Consider the following 6,228-nt stretch of genomic DNA (forward strand, 5'->3'; position numbering starts at 1 on the left):
ACACTAAATACAGTACTGTTTAGTGTGCATTCAAGTCAAAGCCGTAAGTGACTCTATTTGTGGTAAACAAGGCATACCTTACTAGTCAGTCCTAAGGAACTGAAGGGGTAGACAGATTTCCAAATCCCGAGACCACTGAAGCAATACTTTAATTTCATTGAGACCCCTCAGGTGCCAGGATACTTACATGGACAAGTTAGGAGATGGAACCCCCCTATCATCAGCTAGGTTCCCAAGGTGGCTCAGCGTTGAAGTCGAACTGCTCTCTATACAGCACTTCTCCTAGGCCTTCTGGGTAGTTGTATACTCGGTCAGAAAGTTCGCCCTGAAGAAATAAAGAAAAATAGAAAGTTCTATTTTAACTTAAAGTTAAAATGGTTAAAAGCCGGGTGTGGTGGCGCACGCCTTTAATCCCAGCACTTGGGAGGCAGAGGCAGGCGGATCGCTGTGAGTTCGAGGCCAGCCTGGTCTACAAAGCGAGTCCAGGACAGCCAAGGCTACATAGAGAAACCCTGTCTCAAAAAAACAAATAAATAAATAAATAATAATAATAAAATAAAATAGTTAAAGTTCTATTTAAAAATTAGGTTGTACTTTGAATGGGTTAATTTAAATGGTTTAATACATTTTTTGTTTATTTAATACTATTCTATTAAAGTGACGACATTCCAGCTGTTTGTAGTACCATATACTTGTAATCTCCACACTCAGGAGGCTAAACAGATGACTACTTTAAGTTCATGACCAGCCTAGGTTACACAGCTAGGTCCTGACTTAATGACAAAAAAATAGTTTTTAAATGCATAATGTTCTAGCATAATCTTAGACCTACTTGGAATAATCTTCTAGGTCAAGTTCAAATTATCCTTTGCTACAAATTTCTACTATTATAAATTAAGCTAGACATACTAGTATACACGTGTGATCCCAGACAACAGACCAGGAACCAGGAGTCCCAGGTCATCCTTTATCAAAGACAAGAGCCTAAGACCAGCTTAGGAGACACGAGACCCTGTCTCAAAAAGGAAAGTAATTGAAAAGCCCTGGGCAAATCTATACTTTTTCTTATGATCTAACTCCTCTAGACCTACTTCATCTTAGAATCACCAGAAACAAATAAACCAGCTAACTCTGAGCAAAAATAAAGTGTCCTACCCAGTGAGAAAAACTGATTACGCCTAAAAGCATTCAAGGTTTCTGAGGATAAGAACTCATATCCCATTTATAGACAATGTGCGGTGCAGAGCGGTTATCCCCAGCACTTGAGAGGAAAAGGTAAAAAGATCAGTAGTTGAGGGCCAACCTCGCCTACATAAAGAATCGAACGAAAGCTCATCTGGGTCACGAAGGTGCTACCTCAAAACAACCTGCAACACTTATCCTGGATGAGACATTACTTTTTTTTAGAGATTTATGTATTATGTATACAGAGCTCTGCTTACATGTGTGCCTGCAAGCCAGAAGAGGGCATTAGATCACATTATAGATGGTTGTGAGCCATTATGTGGTTGCTGGGAATTGAACTCAGGACCTTTGGAAGAGCAGACAGTACTCTTAACTGCCCAAGACATTTTTTCCTATTTTATTCACAGCTATGTTGCTGCTCATGGCAACCCAAGAACAATGCTGTCAAACACTGAGGACATTCGCTGATGCTCTGCAGTGGTATCTAAACAGACACTGGGGGGCGCGGGGTGTGTGTTTCCAAACAGGGTTTCTCCATGTAGCCTTGGCTGTCCTTACTCACTTTGTGGATCAGGGTGGCCTAAAACGGCCTGCCTCCCAAGTACTGGGAGTAAAGGCGTGCACCACCAAGCTAGGCTTAGGTGCCCTCATTTTAAAGACATTTTAATAGATACTATTAAAGTGGTCCACAGGTGGATATTTATATACAGAATAAATGCAAATGTTTATCTGCAAAAAGAAAGCATAAAGGGCTAGTGAAATGCAGATGAAATTCAGTTCTGAAAAACATATTACTGAAGCCAGGTGTGGAGAGGCACGCCTTTAATCCCAGCACTCGGGAGGGGGAGGCAGAGGCAGGTAGATTGCTGAGTTCGAGGCCAACCTGGTCTACAAAGCGAGTCCAGGACAGCCAAGGCTGCACAGAGACCCCATCTTGAAAAACCAAAAACAAGAAAAACCCCACCACATTACTAGCCAGACAATGGTGGCTCCTACCTTTAATCTCAGCACTCAAAAGACAAGAGCCAGCCTGCTCTACAATGGCTGTCTCAAAAAACTCAAAAAGAAGCCGGGCATGGTGGTGCACACCTTTAATCCCAGCAGCGGAGGCAGGTGGATCTGTGTGAGTTCGAGGCCAGCCTGTTCTACAAACAGAAAGCCCAGGACAGTCAAGGCCATATAGAGAAATCCTGTCTCAAAAAGCCAAAAACAAAACAAAACAACAACAAAACCCACCAAGAGTAAGAATGAAAAACACTTTCATTTAGAGGATTCCTGTAAACTGAGGAGAAAGTGGGGATGGGCTAAAATGAAAAACCATGTAGCCTTAGACTGGCTCTGAAACTCTTCTGCAGCAAAAGAAGGCAATGAAATCCTCCTGCCTCCACCATTACAAATGAAAGTTAGGATTACAGGCTTGCACCTCACCTGGCTTATAGGGTGCTGGGAAACCAAACCCAGGGCCTGAGAGTCTAGACAAGCATTTGAGCAACTACAAATGCAGTTCCATCTTGACACTCCTCAAAAAAAAAAAAAAAAAAGCAGCCTGAACATTCCTCAAAATTGAAGCCAGCCTGGTCTACAAAGTGAGTCCTGGACAGTCAGGACTACACAGAGAAACCCTGTCTTGGGGAGAAAAAAGTTACTATCTTTCCAACTTTTTCAAAAAAGGGTATTTTGTAGTCAGGTAGACAGGGTTTCTGTGTAGCCCTAGCTATCCTGGAGCTCATGGAGCTGCCTGTCTCCCGAATACTGGGATGAAAAGTTTGGGCCACAAGCACCTGGAAAAGGGCTTGTTTCTATTAATGTATTTATTTTATTTTTTCAAGACAGGGTCTCACTGTGTTTATGTGGCTGTCCTATAGACCAATCTGGCCTAGAGATCAGCCTGCCTCTGCCTCCTGCGTGCTGAGATTAAAGACTTGCGCCTTGCTCTGAAAGGGTTTTTTTTTTTTTAAATCAGGCATATATTCACACAATGGACTACTCAAGAACAACCTACAAAAACATGCTAAATAAAAGTCTACAATACGGGGCTAGAGAGATGGCTCAGAGATTAAGAGCACTGTCTGCTCTTCCAGAGGTCCTGAGTTCACCCAGCACCACATGGTGGCTCACAACCATCTAGAATGAGACCTGGTGGCCTCTTCTGGGTGCAGGTGTACACTGTATACATAATAAATAATAAATAAATCTTTTTTAAAAGTCTACAATATACTAAATAAAAAGCTTTTTACACAAAATGCACTTTGATTAAAAAAAAAAATAATAAGCACCCCCCCGCCCCCGGCCAAAAAAACAACAAAAACAAAACCCAGAGGGGCCTCTGAAAGAACTGGCATCAACTGCCAAGAGGACCTCTTAGGATGTTAGCAGCGCTGTATATCTTGATAGAGACTTAGATTATAAAGCTGTGTCTCTCCTCTTTGGATACAGGATTTTGCTTGTATGTGGCTGTGGTTGGCTTCAAAAACTTGCTGGAATTACAGGTGTACGACCCTCAGCACCATTTCTTTGTTAGAATGTACTAAACAGAAGCCAAACATGCAAGTAAGCCTGTAATCCCAGCACCAGGCTGAGGTGGGAGGTAAAACAGCAATTCAGTCTGAGCTACAAAGTGGGGGCCCTATAACAAACCAACAACAACAACAACAACAACAAAAACCTAACCAAAGTAAGGCCAATTAAAAAAAATATATATATATCAGAGCATGGAGCTGTATTTTAGGAAATTAACTAAAGTTGAAGCTATGAAACATTCTGAAGTCTGTTATACAGAATTAGTAAGATGGCTGGAAGATTAGTATAGAATGTTAGCTGGGGATCTAAATTGGAGGTACCACTCTGACTTCTATTAGGGCTCATACTAAAACCTTGAAAGAGAAATGAATTGGTTATTCGATTTATCTTTATAATACACAGTTTTATTTAGACATGTTTCCTAATAGTGTGTGTGTGTGTGTTTCTGTGTAGCCTTGGCTGTCCTGGACTCGCTTTGTAGACCAGGCTAGCCTTGAATTCAACAATCCGTCTGCCTCTGCTTCCAGAGCGCTACACCGCCACGCCTGGCTAGTTTTCTACTACTTAATGTGAACTCCTCAGGGCTTAGTGGCTGTACAAGCATGCTTCCCTGTCAGACCTATTTCTGCCAGGCTAGTTCAGTCCACATAATCCTTTCCTGAGTCAGGGAGTTATTCAACTCTTATCCAGACTGAGCATATCTTAATGGTAAAACACAACAGGGCAAGATCGACATAACAAATCCAACCCAAAATTGGGTTCAATCCGTTCAAACATCCTGAGGCTATAAACAGCGTCCCTGTCCGCTTCGTTTCTTAACCAGTAACACACGTTCAAGATACGTGATACTGTTAAAACACGTTCCGCCACCACTAACTGCTGGCAGCGAACACAGTACCCGATGAGCCACATCAACCTACCCTTCGCCCTCTTTCTGCCCCGCGAACACAGCGGCGACCAGAAAACGAAGCCATAGTGACTAATCTCCAGGCTTCAGGAGGTGACTAGGCTAAGTGAAAGCGACTTGGCCCAATCAGGAGAGCCGCAGGGGCGGGGCAGCAGCGCCGAGGTTTCCAGAAGAGGCCAAAGGCCTACCCGGCTCGCTACTTGACACCGGGGCTTCCCCGCCGCCGGGCCCCGAGTGAGGTCAACTTTCCTCCGCCAGAGGGGGACCGCGCACTCCGCACCCCTTCCCCCGCCCGCAAGAATCCAGCCTCCTCCCCAGCTGTCACCAGATGCCGGCTCGCGGCCCGCCCAGCTCCATTCATAACCCGGCGCCCTGGCCGCCGCAGCCCGTCGCACGGCCAGGCCACTCCGCACCACAGTCCCCCTCGGCAGACACTGAGACCGGGAGGGGGCGGCGGGACCCCTGCCCCTCAGGGCTGCCGCCGGGGCCCCCTCCCCGGAAACAGCAATGCACCACGGGAGTGGGGTGGGGGCCGCATGCCGCCCGGAGGGGACGGCGACCCCCGCCAGCCTGCCAACCCCCCTCCCCACCGAGCGCGGCCCCACGCGCACACGCCCCCTCGCCCAACCGCGACTGCCGGCTGCCGCCCAGGGTCGCGAGGCGCCCGCCGCCGCCGGGGCCACCGGCAGCCGCCACACACGCCGCCGGCCGCCATGTTCGAGGCCGCCGGCTGCGGGGCACTGCGGGGACACCGAGGGCGGCGTGGCCCAGCCGAAAGCGCTCGACCCTCCCCGCGCCCCCTAAGCCCGGTCGGTACTCACGTGAGATAACGGCCCAAAGAGTCGGGTAAAGCGTCTTCTCTTTTTCGGCGGAATTTTTAAAGAGGGATGTGGTTACCTTGAGCAGAAATACCCAAGGCGGCCTGGGCCATAGGCTGCGGGGACGACGTGGGGGAAATGCGCGGCACCGACACCAGCTGAGCAGCAGTGGCGGCGGCAGCCGAACTGGAGAAATGGAGCGGCGCGAGGAAAAGAAAGGCGCGAACTGGGTGGGGAGAGGATTCAGCCTCGTCACACCGCAAAGCAGCAGAGCGAGAAGGATGAGAAGATCAGAGACGGCGACAACCAGGGGGGGCGGAAAGAGACGGAAACACCGCGGCCGAGAGTTAAGCCAGAGAGTGTGGGAAGGCGGCACCGGAGACGCCAGTATTTATAGTCCGGGGGCGTGGCCTGCTGACGTCACAGGCGGCCGGTCTGCCGCGCGCGAGAGGGGTGGGGCCATCCGCCGCCGGGGGAATGTGGGAGGGGCGGAAGAGGAAGGATGGCCTTGCGCAGTTAGGGGACCGAAGGGCGGGACCGCTGGGCCCTGCAGGTGCTGGCCGGCCGGTCGCTTCCCGCCCTCGCGCGGCCCGCCGCTCCCCAGCGGGCTGGTAGACTCGTAGGCGGGGCCGTGGGAGCGCGCCCTCGCCCTCGCCCTCGCCCTCGCCGCGCCTGCGCTCCAAGCTAGCCGCGAGCGATCCGCTTTGTGAGCCCGCGGTTAGTCTATGCTGACCGCATCCTTGGGGCACTGTCCTGGGTTCTCGGCTTAGCGACACCTGTATTTCAGGAGAGGCGGGG

At 49.2% G+C, this 6,228-nt stretch overlaps 1 protein-coding gene across 3 annotated transcripts in view; it reads right to left on the reverse strand.

The window, feature by feature from the left end:
* Window positions 1–5,790, reverse strand: part of Azin1 (antizyme inhibitor 1) — a 30,401-nt gene extending 24,611 nt beyond the window's left edge. For 2 of the 3 annotated variants that reach the window (XM_051159492.1, XM_051159491.1), the window contains exons 1-2: window positions 5,434–5,790; window positions 188–325 (exon numbers count right to left, since the gene is read on the reverse strand). The gene's annotated coding sequence lies outside the window, so the exon portion shown is untranslated. The remainder of the gene's footprint in view (window positions 1–187; window positions 326–5,433) is intronic. The other variant, XM_051159490.1, reaches the window with a different exon arrangement.
* Between the last annotated feature and the right edge of the window lie 438 nt (window positions 5,791–6,228).

Source organism: Acomys russatus, chromosome 17 (genome assembly GCF_903995435.1).
Source record: "Acomys russatus chromosome 17, mAcoRus1.1, whole genome shotgun sequence".
NCBI classification, from domain to species: Eukaryota; Metazoa; Chordata; class Mammalia; order Rodentia; family Muridae; genus Acomys; species Acomys russatus.